Below are 10,912 nucleotides of genomic sequence, written 5' to 3'. Positions count from 1 at the left end.
ACGTCATTGGTCAAAATCCAAGATGGCCGCCCTGATTAAGCAAATGACGTCATAATGTCGTCACATTACATGTTGATGACACAGACATTTTTGTGATGATTTAAGTTTACATTCCTAATATTGTCTAAAAGTTTGGTAGTCATACTGTAGGTGGTTAAGGAGTTAGCCTCCAAAGTTTGTTTTGAAAACTGCACATTTTTGCTGGGGTCCGTTTGGACCCCAGAGGGACTGAACACAAACGTTCTTTATAATTTCCAAATTATTGTACCAATCTTTGCGAAAACGTAGGAGAAGGTATAAGACATATTGACTGACAAAGTCACAAAAGGATTTTGTCTTCAGATCAAAAATGTTCAAATGGTACTTCAAAATGTACGCCTGGGGTCCAAATGGACCCCACTCGGGTGTTTGAGGGTTAACTTAAGATTGCACATTTAATCTTACATTATTTTCCTATTGAAAACTATTCCTGGTTGCTTAAGGATAAGAAAATAATGATCCTGCAGTCCGACAAAATGAGTAATTGTCAACATACAAAATAACCCAATCAAAATGAAAAAGGAGAAGAGAAGAAGAAAAACGAGTCTAAAATTGCATTGTAGAAGAATATTTTATATAAATGATACGCCGCAAAAATGCTTGCAATCGAACTCAGGCATTGCAGACAAAATAAATAAAAAAAACAACACTTACATACCTTATTGGTTGCATTATTTATGGCGAAAGAGATGAATATATCGTTCACAAAAGATTGGAACGATAACAGTATGAAGCGTAAGCGTTGGAATAATTTGAATGCGCAGACACAACGCAGTGGATCGTCTTTGTCGTCACTGACAAAATACTTCTGAGCTATCTAACTGCTTAAATAGTGTTAAGTTTGAGAAATGGCCTGCCGGCTCAATCCTAAAAATAAACGGATTGATGTCATGCTTAAAATGAATGAATCATGTAGCCAGGGGACTTTGACCAATCAGAAGGCCCCATTTCATGTTGGTTATGTTGCCGTTACACGTGAAAAATTAGCCATAAAGTGTCATTAACAACTTCGTCTGTTCTTATCTTTATCTGCTATGGATTAACCTGGGGTTTATGAATCTGTTTAATTACGTGGCAACGCAGGTAAGAGTATTGGTAAGGCAGGGGAGCACATTAATCCGGCCTGTCCAGCAATCAGATTTTATCCAGTGCATCGTATTATTGCTAACTTCATGAGATCTTTGAATGTTTTTTTTTTTGTATATTTGATACAGTATGCAGCCTCGTTGACTGCATTATAATTCAATGATGCGTTATATATTCAGCATGACCCAGGACAGACGGTGAACCATGCTAGACTAGAACACAAGCTTTGCAAAGCAATGGGAATCGTATTTTTCTTATAATGAAACAGATTTAATGGCACCATATTGGACAATTCGTGTTCAATATCTCTTTAAATCATACTTAACCAGTGCTCCATATTTCGCCACGTTTTATACGACACAAAATAAGCATGGATAAAAAGTTCAATGGTAACAGTATTGACATCCCTCCAACGTCAGTGCACTTTCTGACAAAACACATACATACCGAATCTGATTGAAATTCTCTCTTTTTTTTTCAGATACAAGTCCGCAATAGATATGAAATCATTCAGAATAAGGAATACTATTCTGTACCTGCTATTTTTTGCCGCAGGAAGGTACGGTTCTAAGTTTAAAAACTTAAGTTAAATTGCTTACCAGTTTACAAAGTAAAAACATAATTGATTTGTTAGACAATTTCTTTAAAAAATCGTGGGCTTCTGTCTCTCTCTCTCTCTCTCTTAATGATTTTGTCTTTCGTGTGTTTGCAGTTGAACTTCTGGGTTTCGCATCTTCTATCTTAGATTAAAGTAGTGGATGGTTTTTAGACTTTTTAATACATGATTGAGCCTTTTGCAAAACGAATGGTTGTTTATTATTATGATTTGCTGTTGCCATAGCTTGAACTGGCACTGATGGTTCAGCATGATTTTGGGGTTATAGTTAGTTTCGCTTAACCCTCATCCGACCGCATGGGGTCATTTTTGACCCCAGGCGTATATTTTCATCTGCCATACCAACATTTTTCATCAGAGAAAAAACTCCTTCCATGAATTTGTTTGTATACACGTCTTACATTTTCTAGCAATTTTTCACCGAGTTTTGGCCAATATTGTATAAGTTATACTTGAAAGTTTGTGTCTTGTCCGGTGGGGTCAAAAACACAGTTTTCCGACATTCCGCATAAATTATGATAATGCGCACTAATTACATATACTAATAAAAGTGAAAATGTTTCTAATAAATTAAGAAACAATATATGGACAAATTTGCAGAAGGAACCTACAAGAAAGATTTTTGCGGGTAAATAGACAAGAGTTATTGTATGTATGTATTTATAGGGCAGAGTATGGTAAATAATTAAGTAACAAATTCGTTACTTTTCACAAATATTGTATTTTTCTTGTTATTATGCTATCAGTACTATTGCAGCATCAAAATTATTGTTTAGAAATTGATAAGACAAAACATCGTGTAAGTAAGTTGAGTATGGTAGATTTTCATAGCAAATGTGGTTTCTTCTCATTTTCTGCATAAATTATGATAATGAGTAATAACTACTGACACCAAAACTTGTAAAACTATTTTCTATAGATTGGTGAAACAGTAAATGCACAATAATGAATTGACTTGACTTCACTTGACTTGACAGACAAAATAAGCCATCAGAAATATGTCTTTGAGCAAAACAAAATGGGGTAAAAAATGACCCCATACGGTCAGATTTGTCGTAAAAATGTATTGGTCAGATGAGGGTTAAGCTGTACATAATTACCTACAGTATATAGTATATTATTCTCTACATCATTTCGTAGATTCCAGTTCAATAATAAATAAACAACGGCAGAACAACTTATTTCATCAACCCCTTAACTATATAATTAGGAAGACAATGTTCACTCAGAATGGTGTACGGCACCATATCACATTAAAAAATCAATTTTTCTTCCTTTGGCCACGTCAAATTTCTTGCATAGTTACCGAACAATGTTTGGCGGACCTTGTTGTAATAGTCTATACAATCAGACCACTCTTAATCACTGTTGATCTAATCGCTAATTTCATATATAGCCCCCCGTAGGTCAATTTGCCTTATTCTATTATTGTTTTAACTATGAAGCTTTGGATGTTATATACTTAAGTTCTGTTTGTACGTGTTTATTAAGCTGTTTTTTTTGTGCAAACTGGTGGTTTGATTCACCAGAGGCAGTGTCAAAGTATTGAACAGTAATGTAAAAATTAACTTGTGCAAAGATGGGTATAAGTGTCGCAGTATATCCACGAGATAAGTTACTCGTAGTGGGTTTAAAGCAACTCCATCTCGCCCGGGGAATGGATTAAGCCTATACAGACAGATATTTTTTTTTGTTCACCCTTGGACCAGGGGGGTCCCATAACTCTTCAACGACTGATAATATCGACACCGATTTTTTTAGAGAATGATGTAGACGTAATATCTAACAATGTGAAATAGTTAAATACAACCGTATAGATTTTTTTATAAACACCAGGTAGTTACAAACTCTAAGGAATAACGAGCTTGTTATTCTTAATTTTGTCATATGAGCCGCCATTTCATTTATGAGCAAAAAATAAAAATAATATATAATAAATAAACGTAAGTAATACCTTGTCAACAAACGGATGCCATGGCAACACCAGTTTTTCAAACTCCTTGAAATTGTTAGAAAAAAACTCATCAAATTTATGGCTTTGTCAGTTGTGTTACTGTTCAGCCAGTTGCTGTTCTTTGCATTGAAAACTCCGAGGATCACTTTAATAGCCTGTGCTTGGTCCGTTGCTTTTTGAATCTGAATTTCGAATAGGTCAAAGAATATGTCATCTGCTGAAGGCGGGCGGTATTAGCAATTGATTAAGAGACTGTTATTGGCTTTCACACCAGATAGATTCTATCTCGTCATTCTCAAGATCACCACGTCTTGTCGTGTACAGAGAATCACTGACATACATCATGACACCACCCCCATGTCTATCCCTGTCTATCCGGTACACCTGGTATCCTTCCAGTTCAATATCACGGTCAACAATTTCACTACTGAGACAGGTTTCATTTACGCATAGAATACTGAACTGCATCGTAGATGCCAAGAACCTGAGTTCCTCAATCTTGGGCAGTAAACTTCGAGCATTAAGATGTACCATGGTCAGTAAGTTTTTCGAGTTTGGGTTCAGCGACAGTTCCGTCATGTCTGAAGCAGTATCAGGGTGCACATTTTGTTGTGTGGGATCCATAGGTGGGTTAATATAGGTGGATCCGGTTGTTACAGTGTCTGTGCCTACTTGCAAGGAAAAAGCGACGATGAGAAATAACCAAATCGTTGTCAAAGAATTGTCGAACATAATGTCAGTTACTTAGAACCCTTCCTACCTTTCTTCCGTGAGGAAGATGAAGGGACAACTTTATAAACATAATAATTCAACCTAAACACCGAACAATTTATACACATTAAAAATTAACTGACAATGTACACATCAATTAACAAAGATATTACTTTTATTCTGTCATCTCTGCAGTTGCATTACAATCCTTTTTTTCATATATACTGGGCAACTTACCATTGAGCATTCCGGCTCTACAACGAGAGAGGTCGTGACAATTATACGTGCCGTTAAAGGACAGAGTATTCCTCCTAACAATAACAACGGGGTGCTGAAGTAAGTTTATTTATTTTTTAATTCATATCAGAGCATATTTTTTATCAGATGAGTCAATTCGTTTTATTACTGGTAATAATATGATGGTATAACCATAGTATATCATTCGATCCCAATTTATAATCCTAAATTCGGCTTACGGCTTTTTTTTTGGGGGGGGGTTCCACCCAACACGTATATCTACATTTAACTCTAGAATTTGGTGATCATATTATTTTTTCGTTTAAAAAGTTAAGGGTTAGAAGGGGCGGGCCTCAAAAGTCTTTTCTCCTGTATCAGATTGAAAAATAAGCCGGGTTTAAATATGATTAACATATTATGGTTTAAACCAAAATTATTAAATTTTGTACTTGAAATATGCACTTTTTGAAACTTTTTTTGCATAGTTGACACATATGCAAATTTCTTCCCGTTTTGTATAGGGATAATATAAATAAAATGATGTATTTAACCTCAAGACGCAAAATCAATGAGCCAAAATAACAACAGATGCCATTTTTCTTTGCAGAAAGATTGGTGACCCAACATGTGTCTGTAATAGAAGAATACGTGAAACTGTACAAACATCTTATGAATGGATCATGGACCAAGCAGACAGAAGGGAAAGTATAAAGCGATTTCAGAGGCGGTGAGATTCTTCCTTTTAATTTACTAACTATGGCAATAAATAAGATGATTAATCAGCGATCTATGCAGATTATTCGGATACAAGTAATCTTGTTTTGTCTTATTTGTCGGTTGAATGACATTTAGACTTGTCATTATTGCACCTTTTATTATTGCAAAACATTCTCTATTATTAACATACTACAAGGTAAATCACGTAACATACTACACGGCACAACGTATGTCGCGTACTAAATCTATCACATTGATATCACACAACAAAGGAAATTATGCATGGACGATGTTTACAACTTTGTCGACGGCAAATCACCTATAAGCTACCCAGCGCATGGTCTCTACGTAAGGCCGCTACGAGCTGTTTTGATTAAAGGTAATGCTTTTTTTAACGTTTGTATGTAATTTTTGTTTATCTTTCTTCTATATATTTTTAAGAAAAAGTCAAACCCGGCCTTTTCTATTTAATGCATGTACCGTCAATCAATCACTCAATCTTTGTTATAATTTAAATTTTTTAACGGTAATTATCCAACTTCGATCGTGTTCAGTTGCTTTTAGCAAATAGGGTATTAATTTCCAATAAACCGCACAGTATGTATTGGCTAATTTGTGAACCCTCAAAATCGACAATTTTCTACGTGTCCTAACCAAACAAGGCATGTCGGTGTCCGACCTTGTACAGGTGTATACGGCCCTGGTCAGGCCCGTACTTGAGTATGGCCATGTTCTCTTAGTTGGTTGCACCAAACAACAAGAACAGTTAATCGAGAAAGTGCAAAGGAGAGCACTAAAGATCATCTCTCTGGGTGGCAGGAGAAGTGTTCCGGACTTGCCCACACTCAAGGAGAGACGTGAACTCGCTTCCATTAAGCTACTCAAGCAAATGATGAACCCGGATCACCCGCTACATGACATGGTCCCTCCGGTCAGGTCAGAGGTCACTGGGAGGTCACTTCGAAGCTCATGTAGTATCTCGGTCCCAAAAGCAAGGACCTCCAGACTGCGCAACTCATTCCTACACTATACAATCAGACTGTACAACAAATCAATGACTGGTGCCTAAGTGTATTTAGACTGTATAGCATTTGTGTTTTGGTGCAGGAATTTTTGAGATATCGCCTGAGAAAGTGGCAAGACCAGTTGTTTACCCGTTTCGCGGGGCAGGTTACGTGACTGAACACAGGCGGGCGGGGCTGTAGAAAAATTCCACAGATGCCTGCGGAATTCCAGGAATTCTTGTCAATCGTTTGCACACTATAATGTTACGCGGGGTCCCTGAGACGCCCGCCAAAAAACACCTATAGATACGTATCCACCAGGATTCCAGGTCATTTCGTGCAGTGTCTTGGTCGTTAATTAGTTTGAGAAAAAGGCAGGCAGTCATATACAATGTATATGGTCTATATCGAATTTTTACCTTAGGCCAATACACTAATATTACAAGTCATAGACTCAGGTACAACTTCAGATTTCCAGTTATAATTCTAATGGACTTGGTAATCATATTAAACGCATTATTTTATTTTGTTTCATAATTTTCCTTTGAATATAATTTGGTGTGTTTAAAAATTGTAACAAGTGACCTTAGGTAACATACTCTGTGACCTAATTATGGTTTATGTCGGTTGTGATGTTTTCTGTGGTTTATGACTCGGTGTTTATATCGCATACAGAACACATCATCGCCTTGTACCAAAAACTTACTTTAAAGCTAACAAACCTATCACTTCCAAATTTAAACTCACTTCCACAGTCCTGTACGCATGAACAGCAAAATCAGCGTCTCAAACGAACGACACCAAATTGCGAAAATTAACACTGGTCCGGAATTCATGTGTAGAAACGAGCTCTTGATATGGTACGTGCTAGTGCAAATCGTTCCTGCTACAAATAGTAACGATTTTTCCTAACGTCTGCTTGGAGATCGTCACAATGCCACCACCCTGCTTGACTTGTATGTTAAGCTCTGAATAGGGACATGGGCCTTGTACCTAAATAACCGCCTCTGTCCTTGTACATATTCTGGCCCCTTATCGCCAAGTCTGCGTCTGCATAGGGTGTAGACACCTGGGAGTGGGTTCAGTGGGTTAAAATTGTGTATTTACGTTAGTATCTGCTTATTCCCGAGTTGTTGACAAAACCTTTTCGCAGAGTTCATCTCCAACAGCTGTTCTGGAATATAGTTATCTTCCTGGCACATTGAGAACCGGCTTTTATGTTCCTTTAAAGACCCCTGACAATCAAATGCCTACTTTCACATCTCAGGTCAAACTATAGAGATAACCAACTTTTATACCTACCTAGGAGTGGACATAACACCTTCAGGATCTTTTAGTCGAGCCATAAAACAGTTAAGATTGAAAGCACTACGGGCCTCGTTCAAATTGAAATCATTCTTATCATCTATTTCCAACCCCTCGATTTCCCTAGCTATTGATTTATTTAACACCCTGGTTACACCTATCCTACTTTATTGTAGTGAGCTCTCAGGAATAAAAGCACAATGCAGAGATCTAATATTCAAGGGGATTCCGGAATGTCAAAATGAAACGACCAGAACATCTATAGCCAGAGTCCTCAGCCCGATATTGGGATCAGAAGTTGACATACTTAGAGTCTCTCGTCTGGGAAATATATCAGAAGCCTCGACTATTTATACTCGTCCCATTCTTATTCGATTCAAGAAATACAGTGACAAACTGAACGTGATATACCAGTCAGACACTTTGTTTAGGAACCAGCATATAACAATAGAACAACCAAAAATCTCATATGAAATACCTGACTTAGAATACGTACTCTTAAATTTCTGCAAACTTTTACTTCATGTACCGAAAAGCTCTGTCAATGCCGCCGTAAGAGGGGAATTAGGAGTATTTCCTCTATTCGTTGACTGTCAAACACATCTGATTAAATATTGGCTAAGATTGCATACTCTACCAAATGATAGGATTGTTAAAAAGGCTTACGACACTTCAGTCGAAGAAGGATATGACTGGGCTACTCACGTTCAGGACATTTTATGCCGACATGGGTTCCAAAATGTTTGGCTTAACCCCGCTGTTAATGCCAAACATTTTGAGAACATATTCAAAGAGCGTCTAAAAGACAAGTTTCTTTCTGGCTGGAGGGAACAGCTCAAAAGCACCAACAAACTTAAAACATATTCGAAAATCAAAAAACACTTTGGTATGGAAGAATATCTCAAATCAATTCATAATAGATCATTTAGATACAACATTACTAAACTGAGAATAAGTGCACATTGCTTAGAAATTGAAAAAGGTCGTCACCGTAACACACCAGCCACTTAGAGACTGTGTCCTACATGTCATGAAAATATAGAAGATGAATTCCACTTTGTCATGAAATGTCCCACCTACAGTAAAGAGAGAGAAACATTGTTTAAGAATATTAGAACCAAAACACACATCTCTCTCGCTGGTGCAGAAAGCGATATTTTCCATGTATTGCTCTCATGTTCAACTCATATATCCGTTTACGTAGGCCAGTTTCTTTATAATGTATTCCAAATGCGAGATCAGATTAATCATACATAACTGTACTATTATCGATAATGTTTTGTTGTTGTTTTGTATGTAGCCTCTTAGTACTACTGTCTGTATAGCTATTAGTTGTTATTAATTGCCATACATTGTACCCTGTGCGATTGTTGAACAATAAATTCATTCATACTTTTCCCGGGTACGAGGTAGCACAGCTGTTGTCAATTTCCGACGAGGACAACATCTGCTTGACGATATCCAATGACCACACGCACGATCATGAAGACCTGGACCAATAGACCGAAGGCGTAGGGGTGAAAACTGAATTTATTACATCCAAAATAAAAACAGCTTCGGCGAAAAAAAAATAACGTGCATCATTTCCTAACCGAGTACAGGCGACATGCCAATCCACATGCGAATGCGGCATACGGAACATAGAGATATAGGTGCGAACACTCAACGCACAAAGTGATTACAATGCTCTGTTACTGGAGGTTACCCTCCAGTGTCACAGAGTAAAAAGCGTTTTAGGTTCTAACAAGGTCAAATGAAATTTTAAAATAGTAACTAGCAATGTTAATATGAGTCAATTGTGACCAACGAAAGTCTTTAATGCAATCCAACAGCTAACATACACACACACCTCAGTGAGACATTTGTCGAATGTGGCTATAGATATTGGATCTTAAATTCTATTTTGTCCCGGACTTTGTCAATCTCTGACGAAGGGGATTGAGGCATTTCAGGCCCGCCCTTCTGACTCCTGGCACTAAAAAAATGACATATCATATAACTACCATTTTTTGGGCAATGCTGTAGACATAAAATGTAAATCGTACCATTACGTCATTATGACGTCATCAATGTGAATGTATTGGCAAGAGCCATGGAAAAGGGTATGTCAGAAAAGTTCTAAGTATGCTTCACAAATGTAACAGCAAGTGTACATAGCAGGATAACATTGTCTTCGACAACTTTTGTTGTCAATAACAAAATCAATGACGTCATGCACGATTAAGATATTAGTTAGGTCTGTCATCTCGGAAACGATAACTAATCTGTTCATGCAAATACTTTCTGATAAAAAATACACGTAAAGATATAAACATGTATATCCAAAAACATAATCTAAACAAACTGATGCAAATAATTCAAAAGTACCTAAGTTTTTATTCAAGTAATGAAATATCCGTAATGTATCAAGAAAACCTGGAAAAATTGTTAAAACCGAAATAAATTTAATCACAAATACCATGGAAACATGAAAAATGTTTCCCACCTCCGTTACATTGTTGCCAACTTAATGGGGGGAAAGTAATAAATTTGGTGGCTCTAACGCATTGCGTTTGGGCGTTATGCTACAAACATTTGGCACAGGCCTTAAACCACCAACCCCTTACCCCTCCATCGTGTATATTAAGCCACATCTAGTAACTTTCTAGCAAGGGCCAATCTATCACTGTCAGTGGTAATTGGCTTTTCTTTTTGCATTTGAAAAAAAATTGATTTTGAGGGCATGCCCTCGCTAGAAATCTTCTGGATGTGGCGCAATAACAAGAACCTTCATGTTCTGAATAGGATTAACTTTAGGTATGTCACTGGTCAAAGAAAACCAAGGCTGCAAACTACTATCTATCGGGAACAGATCAATTTTATTAACATACCTTCAATTGTTAAAAGTAAGAAATGTATTTATTACTCTCAAAGAATAACGGTGTGTTGGTTAACCTATTTTAAAGGTTTGCGAATAGAGTGGTTCTATCATCGATTGGACAATGAAGATATCGAGGAAAAGGTAATCATTGAATACTTGTCAAGTCAATGTTATATTGGAACCATAAAAGTGAAGAAAATGCAAATAACATCAAAATATGACTTACGTCGATGTAATGTAACATGTCAGAAAGGTTGAAAATATGATATATAGTTGACATTATTCATAGAAACAGTCTTTTTTTAAGCATTGATATTTACTCCAATGACACTACAGTTTTGGCCCAGATGATGATAAAAATACATTAATGGAAATAATTTAGA

The 10,912-nt window shown here is 36.8% G+C and overlaps 1 long non-coding RNA gene across 1 annotated transcript; it reads left to right on the top strand.

Moving 5' to 3' along the window:
* The first annotated feature begins 3,562 nt into the window (after positions 1-3,562).
* On the top strand, positions 3,563-10,672 carry LOC118408151. Its single transcript, XR_004830269.1, has 4 exons — positions 3,563-4,742; positions 5,251-5,370; positions 5,633-5,739; positions 10,615-10,672. It is a non-coding gene; the product is annotated as an uncharacterized LOC118408151 (long non-coding RNA).
* The last annotated feature ends 240 nt before the right edge of the window (positions 10,673-10,912 follow it).

This window comes from Branchiostoma floridae, chromosome 1, assembly GCF_000003815.2.
Source record: "Branchiostoma floridae strain S238N-H82 chromosome 1, Bfl_VNyyK, whole genome shotgun sequence".
NCBI classification, from domain to species: domain Eukaryota; kingdom Metazoa; phylum Chordata; class Leptocardii; order Amphioxiformes; family Branchiostomatidae; genus Branchiostoma; species Branchiostoma floridae.
Note: the sequence above shows the minus strand (reverse complement) of the source record. Positions and strands in the feature narration are given on the sequence as shown.